This window comes from Pogona vitticeps, chromosome 3 (genome assembly GCF_051106095.1).
Source record: "Pogona vitticeps strain Pit_001003342236 chromosome 3, PviZW2.1, whole genome shotgun sequence".
Lineage (NCBI taxonomy): Eukaryota > Metazoa > Chordata > Lepidosauria > Squamata > Agamidae > Pogona > Pogona vitticeps.
This window is the reverse complement of record NC_135785.1, coordinates 101,706,206-101,722,973: the sequence shown is the minus strand read 5'-3', so window position 1 is coordinate 101,722,973 and position 16,768 is coordinate 101,706,206. Positions and strand designations below refer to the sequence as shown.

The window sequence follows — 16,768 nt, the reverse complement described above, 5'->3', positions numbered from 1 at the left end:
AGCACCCATTTCACATGTTCAGCCAGGTCATTTCCCACGAGCACGGCTGCTGGCAGAGTCGATGAAATCGCTAGCCGCCAAACTCCCCTCCAGCCTTGAAAGTTTACAGGTACCTCAGCTACTGGCAGCGAGATCACCTGTCCCTCAATCCCTGCCACCTTTATGCTCTCATTTGGGATTATATACTCCCTAGGAATAATATCTGGATGGCACAGGGTCACCTGGGAACAAGTATCCCTTAGCCCCCTATACTGATGGTCAAGTATTCCTACGTCCACCCCTGCTGTTTCAAACAACTGTGAATCTGTTCTCACTAGCAAGCAGTGCTTGACCTCCACAAGAGGACCATTTTCCCCAGCCTGATCAGCAGATGTATCTGTTCCAGATTGAGTAGCCATGGCAACAGGCTCCCTCAGTGGCAAGGAGCTTTGCTCTTTCTGGACACAGAACACAGCTTTTGGCTTGGTTCCACTCAAATCATGAGGCACAATTCCTTTTAGCTGCTTTAATTTCTCACACTCTGAGATTAGATGGCCCTTTCCTTGACAGAAATAACACTTTCTGCTGTATTTTGAGTCTTTCTCATCTGTTTTTGGTTTTCCCTCCAAAATCTGGTTCCTGGACTGGCTCTGCCCAGAAGTTTTATCAACAAAATGGCGGCCCATTTTTGGCGGGCTCTGAACTAACCCTTTGGAGTACTGAGGGTCCCATGTTTCCCTCATGTTTTCTTCAGAATAATTCAGGTTTTGATGTTGTGCCTTAACCTGTGTGCCTTCTTTTGGTTTCTTTTCTAGCTGCAATTTCTTCTCTTTTATTCTCAAATCCAGCTCCTTTTGCTTAGCCTCAAACTCAGCCCTGATCTGTAAAATTTCTTCCTCAGCCCTAGCTTTTATCTCTTTTACTTTTTCTTCAGTCTTATCTCTGATTTCTTTTAATTTAATGTCTTTTTGCTGATTATATTTTTCAAGATCTTGCTCACTTTGTCTGGCCTGAGCCTCATACTTTTCTCTTTCCGCAATTTCTTCAACTGATAAGTTATTTTTCTTATTTAGGAATGTTAATTTTAATTGTGCCATTCTAATTCTGTGTTTCAGTTCCATCTCTTTTATCCTCATGGCCATTTCCCTTTTCCTGGCATCTGCCTCTGCCTGACTGATTTCAGCTCTTTCTCTGGCCTCCCTTTTTTCTCTCTCTAATCTTTCCTCCATTTCAAATTGCCTCATCCTCAGTTCATGCTGTTGGGCTATGAGCATTTTTTTGAGTTCTGGGTTCTGTTCTCCCATGCTGTCCTCCTGCACTGAGCCAAATTCATCCTCAGAACCTTGATCCACCTGTGGGTCTTTCACTTCACCCATTTCTGCCATTTGGCTTCGAGTCAAGGGCATAATCCCCCCCCAGAACAGGCTGCTTTCTAAAGTCAAGCCTCAAAATAAAGCGACCACTTTTTTTTTCTCTTTTGCCTCAGAACCAGCCTTCTATAGATTGCTGCTGTTCTTCAGCACTAACTTGCAACTGTTGCCAGCCGGAGTCCACCCCCCTCTGCTAGGCCTCTCAGCAGACAGGCTAGATTACTGCTACTTCACACAGCTTTGCCTCAGCTTTTTTCCCACCAAAACAGGTTGCCTCACAGCTCCCTAATCTAGTCCCACCAATCTGAGGTTACACGTTCTTCCACTAGCGTACCTCCCCGTGAGGTAAGCCTAGAAGATTACCTACGCGCTCTCAGATTGTCCCTGACTAGACACCCCTTGCTCTGGGCACACTTGCCAAGGCTTTGCTGGACCACTGGACCACTGGACCAGTCGTATCCCACACGCTGGACACCAATCAATGTGACAACCCCAGACCTACTGGGATATGCCCCACTTTCACTAAGCTGCCACCAACCATTCCCTGTAAGGAGTCACACAGACCAGGAATGGATTTTCAACAAATAAAGGAATAAGGTTTATTTAAACAACACACAGGGAAAATAAAATGATCAAGTGAATAAGATACAGTAACGTGGCTTAGTCTCAATCATACATACATCAGATTGGTTCACACAGAACACCTTACATTAAAGCACAGACCCTGAACCTATCAGTTCTGGCTACCCATACATACACCTGAACCTATCAGGTTGGTACTGACTGACACACAGTAGTACCCTGTCTGACACACAGACTCCCACACCAGCTTCTTCTCCCAGCTTTACTCTAGCTTCTCCACACATGCTCCACATATATATACTGTACAGCCCCTCCTCCTGATGTCCCGCCTTCCACTCCCCATAGGATGGAACTTTCCCTCCAAACCCATGACAGACAGGTAACATCAGTGCTGTATGTAACAGTCAGCAGCATAAACTCAGTAACATACAACATAGCTAAATACCTGGTCAGCATCTTAGCAGCATTGGATGGACACTCGGACCACCACATTTATAACTCAGAGGAGTTTGCTTCCAAAGTCAGGGAACTGAAACTAAATATTGAAGAAGCCCTGGTGTCCTTTGATGTCACATCCCTCTTCACCATCATTCCCACCCCTGATGCCCTAACAACTGTAAAAAGGAGACTAGAAGAAGATAACACCCTCTCCACCAGAAGCAGCGCCAACCTGGACCAGATGTGCCTGCTCCTGGACCTGTGTCTGAGCACCACTTACTTCACCTACAGAGGTGACTTTTATAGACAGAAACATGACTGTGCCATGAGTTCACCAGTGTCGCCTATTGTTACAAATTTATACATGTGAGAAGTGGAAAAGAAGGCACTAAACACCTTCCAGTGTCACCAATATGCAGATGACACCCAGCTCTCTCTCTCCTTCTACCCCTCTGCAGAGGATGCCATCCCATCCCTTGAGCTCTGCCTGGACATGATGCTAGGATGGATGAGGGATAATAGACTGAGGCTGAACCTGGGCAAGATGGAAATTCTACAGTCCAGACTGCAAACATCCTAGTGTCTGCAGTCTGGGTGCCTCCATCTCCCTTGGTGGGGGCTACTCTTTCTGTGAAGGATGAGGTGCATAGCTTGGGCATACTCATGGACCCAGCACTGTCAGTGGAATCCCAGATAGTGTATGTGGTCAGTTCCACCTATTTCCATTTAAGATGGATAGCCAAGTTGCATCCCTACCTTGACATTGGGTCCCTCACCATGCTGGTTCATGCACTGGCAGTCTCAAGATTAGAACACTTCAATGCTCTCTATGTGGGGCTGCCCTTGGGGCTGTTGTGGAGATGCTAATGGATCCAGAACTTGGTGGACAGATTGCTGAGTGGGGTTAGGAAATACCAACACAGTTCCCCCATCTTGGCCGCCTTGCACTGGTTACCTGTTCATTTTCATGCCAGCTTCAAGGTGATGGTGTTAACCTATAACAGTGATGGTGAACCTATGGCATGTGTGCCAAAGCTGGCACGCAGAGCTCTTTCTGCAGGTATGCAAGCCATAAGTCACCAGATCGTTTCTCCCCCCCCCCACAGCCAAACCTCAGGAGGTGGCTGCAGCTGTGGTGCTGGCACCCCAACAGACAGTGGGCCAGGATCCGGAGCATCTGGCAATGGTGGCAGATTTGGAGTGGGGTCTCAGGGCAACTCCATGCCTAGGATCCCCCCTTCTGTCACTACTTCCGCTTCTGCTGCTGCTACTTCTGCTTCTGAAGCCACTGCCACCACTGCCTGCTGGGTTTTTTTGTTTTTTTCTTTTACTTTGGGCACTCAGGCCCAAGGTTTCCCACCACTGACCTATAAGGCCCTAAATGGTTTAGGACCTTGATATCTGGCAGAACATCTCCTTCTGACTAGATATGCCCACCCTGTAAGATCTTCACAGTCCAGGTGCTTGAGAGTTCTGACCCCTGAGAGAGCCCCAAAAAATAATGACTGGAAATTGGGCTTTGTCAGCAATCACCCTGCAACTGTGGAACAGTCTGCCATCTGAAATCTGCCCAGCCCCTTCATTGGGAACCTTTAAAAAACTATTAAAACGTGGCTATTCAGGCAGGCCTCGGATTTTAAAACACCCTGATACAATAGTGCCTTCAATAACTACCATCCAACCTACCATGTTTCCATTTTCAGTTTATTTTACTATGTTTTTATTATGAGGATTTTAGTGTAGCTTGTCTAGTATCTTTTATATTTTATTTGGATGTTGTTGATTACTCTTGTTATAATGTTATTGTTTATCCTGTTTGTAAACTGCCCAGAGTGGCCTTGGTAGCCAGATGATCGATCGATCAATTGATAAATCGACAGATAGATAAGGAAAAGGTTCCTCTTGACATTTTTAGTCCAGTCATGTCCGACTCTAGGGGGCGGTGCTCATCCCGTTTTCAAGCCGTAGTGCCAGCACTTGCCTGAAGACAGTTTCCGTTGTCACGTGGCCAGCGTGACTAGGTAACACCGTTTTATCTTCCTACCAAGGTGGTACCTATTTATCTACTCGCATTTACATGCTTTTGAACTGCTAGGTTGGCAAGGAGCTGGGACAAAGCAACGGGAGGTCACTCCGTCACGTGGATTTGATCTTACGACTGCTGATCGTCTGACCCTGCAGCACACAAAGGCTTCTGTGGTTTAGCCTGCAGCGCCACCACAATAGATAGATAGATAGATAGATAGATAGATAGATAGATAGATAGATAGATAGATAGATAGATAGATAGATAGATAGATAGATAGATAGATAGATAGATAGATAGATAGATAGATCTGACTCTGACCTATTGGTCCAGGTGTATGGATGACACCTGGGTGAAGATTAAGATTCAGGTTGTATAGGTCTTCCACAGACCAGATAAACGCAGTGGACCCAAATATCAAGTTCACCACAGACAACCAGCTGGCTTTCCTGGACTGTGCAGTCACCATAGGATCCAATGGCAGCTTAGAAATAGAAACCTACAGAAAGCCTACACACACTAGTTAATACCTGTGTTCAGAGCTCTACCTTGGAGAAATCAAACAGCCACTACATAGGAGAATGGCCCAGCACAGAAGCAATGGCTCAGGACCACAATCAGCAGTGTTCCTTCATTTGAAGGACAAAGGACACTCATTTGATGACCAGGATGTGCTTGTTTTGGACTCAGATCATAGGTGTTTTGAGACAGGGGTCAGGGAGGCCATACATGTGCATACAGGAAATCCCTCACTCAACAGGGGTAGAGGCCTTAGATACAAATCTGTCTCCTATTTATCATGCTGCCCTTTCATCCATCCCCAGAAAGATCAGGACGACAAAAGACAATTCATTGCAAATTCAGTCAAATAGATGTGTATAGATGAGAAAGGTAGGGTATACATTTTAATATGTATATTAAGATTCACTACGTGCTCAGCATGCTGCCTGTCCACACAAAAAGGTTAGCACAGAAATGTCTTCTCTCTCAGATGGTGGTGTGCAGGAAAATGCAGAAAATTAGTCTTTTGCCAGGCTCCTACTGCACAGCTTTGCCTACAGAACTGAAATAACTTTCTCAACAGCAGCAGTTTGTGGAAAATTAAATTGTTCCTGTGTTTGTTTTTGGGGTCCAGATGACTCACATACTATGGGACAAAGACATATGTATCCCAAAACTGGAAAAAAATCAAGTCTTTAATTCCTGTCAATCTAGTGCTGCTGATGTCATTCCTTCTGTGCTGTTGGAATTGAGCAACAGGATAATAGCCACTTAGTTTAAATTAATTCCATGTTTCTTAAATGTACAATATACAGGAATGGCACAGAAATATTTTCATGAAGCCTACCCAACTAAACTGTAAAAAATTAAAAGCACATTTTCCCCCTGATAAAGATGAAGAAAAATTAAATATGTTTTCATGATCTTTGGAGGTTGTTGGCCCTGATGTCTTGGACAGACTTTCTAAATATTATACAGCAGTAATGACTCATCAGATAAAAAAATTATTTGTATTATTCTCACTTTGACATTTTAATTTTTTTTAAAGGAATGTTTCTTTAAGAAGGATAGAAAATTCATGCACATAGGGTGCTCAAATATTCAAGATTCAAAGCTGTCTGGCTTGACTAGATATCTAATTGCTCCATCTTGTGGCCACAACAATAGGTCTTTCAACATTTGAGGAGCCCCGCCACTTTACTGCATACTGAAAATTCATCTGATCAGAAGGTGTGACAGCTTTACTACATGGTTGTACAATACAGCCGGAATTGGTCATGTACTCTGATCTTGGCCAGAAATTAGCAAAGACAAGAGGACAAGCCCAGTTCCGTGCATTGTCCTTCATGCAGGGTATTTTTGCACTCTTGCAGAATTGTGGCAGTCATGACACAAGCTGCACCGTAGCAGCAATGAAAGATTTATGTCATTAACTCCACATTTTTGAAATGTGGATCACATACAACCAACAGGGAACATTTTTAGAAGTGCTGTTTTTCCTAATTTTAGAAAGCAACTTTCAAAGAAGTGGAGTAGCGAAAGCATAATACAGTATTCTGCTGGTGTACTAATCTGATCTGTTACTGCTGCTTATTTGATTTAGTTGGAGGCAAACATGACTGTGAGAGGGGGTGACTTATGGTCAAAGTGTGTGTGTGGGGTGTTCACTTCAATATTGTGGGATTAATTCCCTCATACACATGTGGGCCACCTAGAATTACAGCCACTGTTTCTGTGATGGTGGACCAGGTTTCCTCTGGATTATCCAAAACAACCCAATTACTCAGTTCCAGATGCAGACAGGATAAACATCAGGGAAACTATAGTTACTAAGAATGGAAACTGTCATCTTGGGAGCCTTTGGTTCAATTTCAAACACAAAACTATCAAGTAGGTTTAGGAAGGTGTGTAGTAGTTAAAATGTTGAGCTAGAAACACTCAGCCACGAGTCTCAATTGATTCTCCCTCATGCACACGTACACACTCTTTCACACACAGTCATACAGACTCAGCCCAGCTTCCTCACAGGGTTGTTGTGAAGATGTCATGTGCAAGGGAAATAGAAACTACCCTGACATCCTTGGAGGAAAGTTGGCTTAGTAGCATAATACTCATTTCTAAGTATACTTTTGGTTTCTTCTTTTGGATGGGGCACAGTGCACTAAGAACCGAAATGGAAACGTAGAACACTGACTTGTAGCAAGTCTGAGTGCTGGGCAGAAACCCTCTTGTTTAGCCTAGTAAGCTGCAAGAATAGTAGGCCCACTGAATCAGTGGGGATTCAGTGAGTCAACGCCTGTGCAAGTTTCATTCATTCCACGGGCCACTTGAGTTGCAGCATATACAATCGTGCCTTGATTAACGATTGCCCCGTATAATGACGAATCCGCTTTACGATGTTTTTGCGACCGCAATTGTGATCGCAAAACGATGTTTTAAATGGCGTTTTTTTGCTTTGCGAAGATAAATTCCCTGCTTCGGGAACCGATTCTTCGCATTACGACTATCAAAACAGTTGATCGTCGGGTTTTCAAAATGGCCACCGGGTGCTCAACATGGCTCCCCGCTGTGTTTTTGGACGGATTCCTTGCTCTACAGGCACCGAAAATGGCCGCCCCTATGGAGGATCTTCACTGGACGGTGAGTTTTTCAGCCCATTGGAATGCATTGAACAGTTTTCAATGCATTTCAATTGGCTTTTAAAATGTATCTTTATGACGTTTTCGCTCTACAACAATTTCGCTGGAACAAATTAACATTGTTAAGTGAGGCACCACTGTATAACGAAGCCTTCATTTCATTAAACTGAGCTGAATAAGAGAAGGAAAAAAATGATAAAACATCTCAGAACATAACAAGTTATTTGAAAAGTAACACACATATTGGTCTTCACCCTATAGCTCTGTAAAATGGATAGCAGAGCACCTGCAAGGTGGAAGATATCCATACTGTGTAGTGACCTCAGTCTGAGCTCTCCCTAGCATGATTGGGATTGAGGCTTCCAGAAAAAAAAGGTCAGCAGTATTGGGGTATGCAGGTACCACTTGCCTTCTCCTTTGGTACCATCCATTCAGTCTGCTATACTACTTTTTATTTCTCTTTTCCTTAAATAAAATTACTGACCATATTTTAACCTATTAATGCCAGATGTGATATGAAGGAACCATTTTAGTGTTGCTCTGCAGTTTCTCTAGAATCATACAAATATCCCTGATTCAGTCTGCTTTTGCAGTGAAATAGATTTGACTTCCTCACCCCAGTTGTTTTGTTGGAGGAAACATCTTCTGTCTTTTCCACTTTCTGGTTTTCAGTTGTTGCCAAGCTGCTTTCCTCTGTTAAGGACATGATGACTCTACCTAAAGTCTCTGCTGGAGACTTTATAAAGTTGACAAAAAGTGACATCACAAAGTGTGGTCAAGGTATTGTTACCCGGTGTGGGGGTACCATTCCCAAGGCTGCTAAGCCACATGGGTGTTGAAGAGTACCTGCGCAAACATCAGTCGTGTTCATGAGACTGAAGAAGATATGAAATTGGAGGCATGATACCATAATCAGAAATGGAGGATGAGAGGCAGCTTCATCCAGCACTTTGTCAGTGGCTTGTGTTTAGGAAAGAAAAACTCTGACTTCAAACCCCAACTGAAGCGCCGCCATCATCCTCCATGCTGTGAGCGAGCAGGCTGGGTAGGTGGGACTCGTCAGCCCTGGAAGGCAGCCCATCTAGGAGAAGGAAAACTTTGACTTCAAACCTCCACTGCCTTGTGGCTATATTCACTGATGGAAAAGGCTTCAGGAGTTAACCTCAAGGCAAAATCCAGAGCCAGAGTCCCGGAGGCAGTTCGTGTAATTCTGTCAACTCCTGTGATGTCGCTGAAACCAGTTCAATTGGCTCTTGCCTTTCCATTGGACTATTTCAGTGACGTGGAGAGCGGGGATTTGCTGCTTGATTGGGTAACAGCCTATCCTCCATATTATTTTACCCAGGCTTCGTGCCTTGGAGTGGACACTCCAGCTTTGCGTACAGCATCAAAACACTAGACGCTGTTCCAACTCCTCCATGCAGAGCATGTTACCATAGTGTCTCAAGACTGTAGGATACCTATGATGAGTCTCCTTTTGCACATTGACAGTGCAGATGCTTAATGCCTACCCTGTGGGAATAATTCTTTTTCTGCCTAGGGTTTGGTTGGAAAACTATGGTTTTTAAAACATTCATAATGCTTATATTCCACCTGAACCTGCAAAATATGAGTTTGTCTTTCGACCTTGTCTTGGAGGCCAAATTACTACAGGTTTTTCCTCACGTTCTTGCTGTAGTTCTCTGTTTGGAGATTTGACATTATTTTTATATGGCGCCAAGTTGCTTTTGACTTACGATGGCCTTGTCTTGCCAATTGCTGGTAGGAAGTCTGAAGATTTGGGCACAATGTATACACATTGAGGTAAAGACTGAAGATTTTATTAAAGAGATAACAAATCATAAGATGTGTGCAACCTCAAGGGAATCAACCCCATGACCTTTCTGCATATTGGGAGCCTCTAGAAACAATAGTGAGTGAATCCCTGCAGCTGGCAAATGCAGAAAACCTTCCCAGGATCTAGTTCTGCACTGAATGAATACATCATGAAGAGTAAATATACCACAATGCAGTGCAGGAATTAATCACACTTATACAATTAATAATACCTGTGTTGGGGCAATATCTCTTATGCTTACATATCCTTGGTAAGTTCAAGTGATAGGCAAGCTGATCGTCCCAAAGATTCCTTTCATCCAAGGGATTGATCTTGAGCCTTCACTAAGGAAACTTTGGTATAAACACTTTGGTATAAACCGCCTCCTTCCATATGAACCTACCCAGCAGTTAAGATCTAGCCAGGGGGCCCTTTTGAAAGAGCTGTCCCTTAAGGAGGTAAGAGGGATGGCTTGTAGACAAAGGGCCTTTTTGGCAGCTGCCCCCAGACTATGGAATGCCCTCCCAACTGAAATTCGTCTGGTGCCGATGCTGATGACATTTCAGTGCCAGGTCAAAACCTTACTGTTCCAGAAGGCTTTTAATTGAAATAATATTAGCTGTGGGTCCGATGGCAATGTTATATATATATTTTAATTGTATTTTAAATGTTGAATTTTTATTGTATTTTAAATGTTGTAAGCCGCCCTTTGGGTAGTGTGGGCGGCACATAAATAAATAAATAAATAAATAAATAAATAAATAAACAAACAAACAAACAAACAAACAAACAAACAAACAAACAAACAAACAAACAAACAAACAAACAAACAAACAAACAAACATCTCGTCCTGGACTGTCACCTAATTTGGGTAAAAAGCAAAGCAAACTCTCCTCTGAAATAGAGGCACAGGCTTAGAAAAGTGGCACATACCACTAAACCAACCTGCCAGACTTCCATGATAGCATTGCAGAGACAATACATTTGTTCTCTAAGAGGTCCTATAATTTACAGTTCTGTTTCATTCATACAAAATCTAAACCGTGTCTTCCTTTACAAGCCATCCCATAATCCATACCCTTCCTTTTCCCTTGTTCTCTTCAATTTTTCCAAGCATTGCATTTTCCAGTTAGAGTTGTCTCCTCATGATGTGCATGATAGCTTCAATTTAACATTTTTTTTCTTTCTAGAAAGAATTTGGGCTTGATCTATGCCTTACTCATTTGTCTTTCTGATGATCTTTGGTAACTCAAATACCTTTCCATTACCACAGTTGGGTAACTTTTTAAAAAACAACAACACATGCATTATTTTCAAGGTATGAGGGGCTGGAGACTATATTTGGGCTCCTGGGAGTGCATTCAGCCCTTGGGTGGCCTGTCATCTGATCTGAAGTTGAGAATTGCTGTTCCTGGTCAAAAGAAATAGAATGAAACCTTCTCATCAATCTACAAGCTGACACGTTTCACATAAATGTAGTAACAAAAGTGCAGGCCAATATTTCGACTGTCATGTTAAAATATTGACTGTTGCTGTATGGGCACAGTCAGTTTCTGCCCAATATTGATTGCTTCAGCAAAATCCTTGCTGATGCTGAATAATAAGTACCTGCCAAGCATTCCTGATCTGTAAATAACAATTGAATATTCACAGCAAAATTCAGAGCAGATACTCTGAGCAGAATTTTGATGGTGCATTTATGCTCACTCTTGTTGCTTACTGGAATAGTTCGTTTCCTGCTGATAGACTGTTGGGTTTAGGAAGGATATCTGCAAGACTAAATATGGATGGTGATCTTGAGATATCGTTCTTCAAGTGAAGTGGCCCTCAGACTGAGTGAAGTGTGGAATGAAGCAATTGGCAGTTACTTCTGGTAGTCAAATAATTATATCTATGTGTGTGCACACATGTGTGGCTAAGGAACCAATGAAACTGAATTTTGTACAAAAAACTGCAAAGTGAAGAAACTAAGCCACTAGACTGCAAATGATGAAGAAAGGCTATCCATCTATGACAAGGAAAGAAGAGTATTTAAAGAGATGTTCTAGATCTTGTTGACAGAAGCACAGAAATCCTTCACCAGCCACTGGAGAGAGCACCAGGACCAGGTAGAGAAACGGTGGGGGTAGGGGGAAGAGGGCACTTTTTGTACTGAAATGATCAGATGAGAAAGACACATATATGATAGACAAAATGCCATACCCATGAAGGGACCAGATTTTCCCACAGGTCTGCTCCTCCTCCTCCTCCTCCTCCTTTAGCATTATCTTCATATTTCCTTTTAGATTTTTCACTTTCTTTTTTAAACAGTAAGCCTCAAACTCGTTGGCATAGCCCATCACATTATATTTTAAAAGGATCTCACTGTTACCTGTTACTTCTCAGCAGACAGACTGCCATTTTCATTATTGTTGCTCCAGTTGTGGGTGGAATTCATTTTCACAATGTGTTTTGAATGCATTGTTTTGCCATTACCATCAGTCCAAAGAACAACAGAACAATACTCTCTGTTCCCTCCAGTGGTGAACTCTGATATGTAGTTTTTATTTATTTGGATTTATTCATTTATATCCTGGCTTTCTCCCAGAAACTGGGACTCAAGGCAGCATATAGTGTACAAACAAACAAACAAACAAACAAACAAACAAACAAACAAACAAACAAACAAACAAACAAACAAACAAACAAACAAACAAACAAACAAACAAACAAACAAACAAACAGGACAGCTAAAAAGTAATGCACTGTATATAATAAAATGCAATCCGGTCAGTTCGCAGTATGAAAAATAGAATACAGGTAATTACCTTTTATGTGGGACGTGGTGGCGCTGTGGGATAAACTGCAGAAGCCTGTGCTGCAGGGTCAGACGACCAGCAGTCGTAAGATCGAATCTGTGCAACAGACTGAGCTCCCGTCGCTTTGTCCCAGCTCCTCGCCAACCTAGCAGTTTGAAAGCATGTAAATGCAAGTAGATAAATAGGTACCACCTCGGTGGGAAGGTAAAACGGCGCTCCCTAGTCACGCTGGTCACGTGACTATGGAAACTGTCTATGGACAAGCGCTGGCTCTACAGCTTGAAAAACGGGATGAGCACCGCCCCCTAGAGTCGGACACGACTGGACTAAAAATGTCAACAGGAACCTTTACCTTTAATTACCTTTTAAAAATAATTCAATTAAAATATCAATATTGCTGTGCAGCGCCTCTTCTGGAGTCTTGTCCTTAACACTTAGCCACCAATGTTCTGCCTAAAAAGAAAGCTTTCATGTGTCATTGGACAGACATCAAGGAAGTGGTAAATCTAGTCTTCATAGACCGCTAGTTTAAGTAATCTAGGAGTAGCCACTGAAAAGGGCCCTGTCACACAACTTGCCAACTGTGTCTCTGGATGGTGACTAAATGAGAAGGCTCTCTTTCCTGCAGATCTTACAGTCTGGGTCCGTTTGTACAGGATAAATACTTTTTTTCAGATAGTCAAGATCTGAGTCATAAACACATTTAAAGGTCATAATCATGATGACACGGAGATGTCTGAAAACCCTGCCCTTTACATCACTACTCATCCTAACAAGAAGCTTTTGCATGTTTAATGTGAAATTCTGCAAAGGAGTCTGGGAGGACATTACAGTGGTTCCATGATGAGATGTTCTCCCCATTCTTCTGTCTCCAACAGTCCTCTAGCCCTACATAATATGCGTGGAGGAAGCACCAGTCTGAAGGTTGGGAAGAAGATTTTCCTGTGGAAGCTTTCAGCTGATAGGGCCATATATCCTTTGAATCAACTGGGTGATGAAGTGTCCCCCCCCCCATTGGCTAGATTAAATGTTAAATATTATTTACCAGCTATAGCACATTTTGGTACATCAGCACTCACTTCGTTGTTATTATAACTATAGGTCAGTCATGTTAGAAATACAAAACTAAAATACAGTAACAGATCATACATTGCTTACAGTTGCTACAAAACAGACTGAAATTCAAACTGCAGTGTACATCAGTATGTCCCTTCTGCTCTGAGCCTTGAGAACCTCTCCTAATTTAGGAAGTGTTTATTGAATTAAAAACAAAACCCAGAAACTTATAATATTCATTTATTGGTTTATACTCTGAGACATATTGTCTGGGTATTAACTGATGTATACTCCTTTATTTTGCAGAATAAATAATTAAGAAGTCCTTTTGTAGTGGGTGTTCTCTTTTTCTCCCACAGCAAGGTGCTCAAACTGTCAGTTTTTGCAACACCATGACACTGTTGCAACACAGCTATGATGACATCACATTGATCAGGCAAAATATTTGAGAAGTGAGACAGGGGTAAAAGGTTGAAGAGCATGCTTCATATAAAAGGTCCAAATTTGTACCCTCCACATGTTGTGAGCAGCATCTCCAATGGATCCTGGCCAGTGCAGCCAAAAGTGAAGGATGGCGGGAGTTGTCATCTAAGAACATATGGGAGGCCACATGATGCCCAGCCCTGTTGTATACAATACACATAATATAGAACATTATATAGTGCACCCTTACCTAATCCCTTAGAAGGACGTGGCGGTGCTGCGGGTTAAACCGCAGAAGCCTCTGTGCTGTAAGGTCTGTAGATCTTCAGCTGTAAGATCGAATCCATGTGACGGAGTGAGCACCCATCGCTTGTCCCAGCTTCCGCTAACCTAGCGGTTCGAACGCATGCAAATGTGAGTAGATAAATAGGGACCACCTTGGTGGGAATGTAACAGCATTCCGTGTCTAAGTCGTACTGGCCATGTGAACAATGAAAATTGTCTTTGGACAAACGCTGGCTCTATAGCTTGGAAACGGGGATGAGCACCGCCCCCTAGAGTCGAACATGACTGGACAAAAATTGTCAAGGGGAACCTTTACCTTTACCTAGTCCCACAAATTTGTGAAAGTTTTGCAGTACTACTATGCTAAGAAATGACAAAGAAGGAGAAGTATACAAATTCTGGAGGTTTGTAGTGTTTCTTGAAGGCAGGAATAGGAGACAATATGTGGAAGGAAATACAGGGCCTCAGACAGGTCATTTTGAAGATCTGTCTAGTTTTTAGAGGCTACAGCAGGCTGTGTGTTATGCACTCTGATCTAGAAGTTTGTGCTCTGTCAGATAACCAGTACAATTTTTTTCCCTTATTGATGAAAATATAGTCTCTCCTTCAAATGACATTTCTTTATAGTGTTTTATGGACCCACACACGTGGGATTTTCTGTGTCTATGCATCGTGTTCTGGAACCTTCCAATAGCTGTTGAGTTTTGTCAGAAGGCCAACTGTCTCCACATTAGACATGCTCCTGCCCTTGGAAGTCCCTCAGTACCTTTTTATTCACTGATCAGGCAGCATGTGTTTAGGACAGGTGACTGCTTTGACATTCACTCACTTTCCTGGTTTCTTTGATTCTTCTCTGTTCTTCATCTTTTCCTTTCTTCTTGGAGAACTGGGAGAGAGAAGACATCTTTTGTTAGTTCGTTCCTCTCACAACTGATTGCCCATGTGGCAACAAGACCATTTGATCAAAGGATCAATATTATAAAGCACTGTAAAATTAAAACAAAATAGATACAGGCAGATCAATACATCATAATGTGCAGCCAGTTCAGAGGTAATTCATTTAATGGTCTGGCAAAATTTTAGAAAGCTGTTTGTCTGGTATTGGAAAAAGAGAAGTATAACCACTCACCAATTAGGACTTTTAAAAATGCTGTTGTAATGGTCTGCAGCAGAAGTTTAAATGAAAGTAGCAGTGTCATATAATATTTGTAGGAATATGCTATTTGCACATCTTTTGAAAGTATGCCTGTTTGCTTTGATAAGCAAACTGTTTGATTTGATTGTAGTGACCAGAACTGGGCACAGCACTCCAAGTGTGGCCTCACTAGCATGGTATAGAGTGGTACTGACACATTCCTGAGTCTTGATGCTATTCCTCTGTTGATGCGGCCTAGGACTGTGTTGTTTTTCTTGGCAGCTGCAGCACACTGCTTTTTCTTTTTAAGTTTTATTTTAGGGGTTAAGGTTAGGGATGGGGACAGGGGACATGGAATTAAACAGGGGTTGGAAATCAACATGAACATTTTACAATATTCATTCTTATCTGTTACATTTCAAAGGTACATAAGTTTCTGGTGTAACTAATTCATCATACATATTCTAATTTTAAATTAATCTTAGGCTTTCAGTTATTGAATATTATTGACTCATCCTAAGGCGGTGGTCCACCAGGGCACATAAATCCCTCTCACAGGTACTACTGTCGAGCCAGGGACCACCTATCTTGAACCTGTGCATCTGGTTTCTCCTGCCTAAGTGCAGGACTTAACTTTTGCCACCACTGAACTGCATCTTATTGGATAGGGGACAATGTTCGAGTCTGTCTAGTTCCTTCTGAATGTTGAGGCTATCTTCCAGAGTATTAGCAATCCCCCCCCCAGAATAGAATAGAATTCTCTGTGCATGCATCTCTCTGTCTGCTTATCTGTTTTTCACCAGTCTGAATACTACTTTGAAATCTACTTTCTTAAAAATACCTTACAATCTTCAACTCTGTTAATTTATTTAGGACATGTAGCGTTGTCCTAAAGCAGCAGCAACGATACATAATGCCTCAGAACAACAGTACACTTATTTGATTTTCCATCAGTACATTTGGAACCACAGCCAGCTACTTTGAACAAAGAAGCACTGGGTTTCTTTCCTTTTTCTTTAGTTGGCAGAGTGCCTGGGTGATTCAGAAAATGTGTCTTAGATTTGGGAAACCTGCAACATCTTTGGGATTCCATTCAGTTTGGCCAACATATCAGTAGCAAGAGGACAAATACATCCTCAGCTCTTCAAGACACATGTGTTGTTCTCTTCCCATCCAGAAATGGACCAAATAAATCAAACTGAGAAGGTTGTCACCATCTTCAACGCTTTGCCTTCATTTTGTTTCCATTATTAGTTTGTAAGATTATGCCCCCATTTTTGTCCTCTATATGGTTTTATTTTATTATATTCAGGAAGTTCTCCATAGTTATTAAACCAGAGTAGTTGTTTAGGATAACTGTACTAGAGACATGTTCCACAACAGCATGAAAGGTAGGTTGACCACGCAGTTGTTTCTCCTCCTCTGTGAAAATTCCACTTCTGATGTAACAAAGTATTGATTTTCAAACTCGCAGTGCTTTCTGTTGAACAACAAATCTCCTTCAGTATGATGGAACAGAGATAGGACAGGAATCTAAAAGAGAATGAATTAAACATTCTTGCAGCCTCAACATGAAATTCTAACCACTACTACAGGATGGGCAAAATGGTTTGGAATTACAATTTTACAGATTTTAGATTCTGATCAAGAAGAAACTTAAACTTAAATTCTCTCCCATCCCTACGTGGGTGTAGATCTGTAGAATCTCAGAATCTCATT

The 16,768-nt window shown here is 42.1% G+C and overlaps 1 long non-coding RNA gene across 1 annotated transcript in view; it reads right to left on the bottom strand.

The window, feature by feature from the left end:
- Window positions 1–693: 693 nt before the first annotated feature.
- Window positions 694–16,768, bottom strand: part of LOC144588331 (uncharacterized) — a 231,105-nt gene continuing 215,030 nt past the window's right edge. The window contains exon 2 of the long non-coding RNA XR_013543842.1: window positions 694–1,453. This is a non-coding gene — a long non-coding RNA (uncharacterized LOC144588331). The remainder of the gene's footprint in view (window positions 1,454–16,768) is intronic.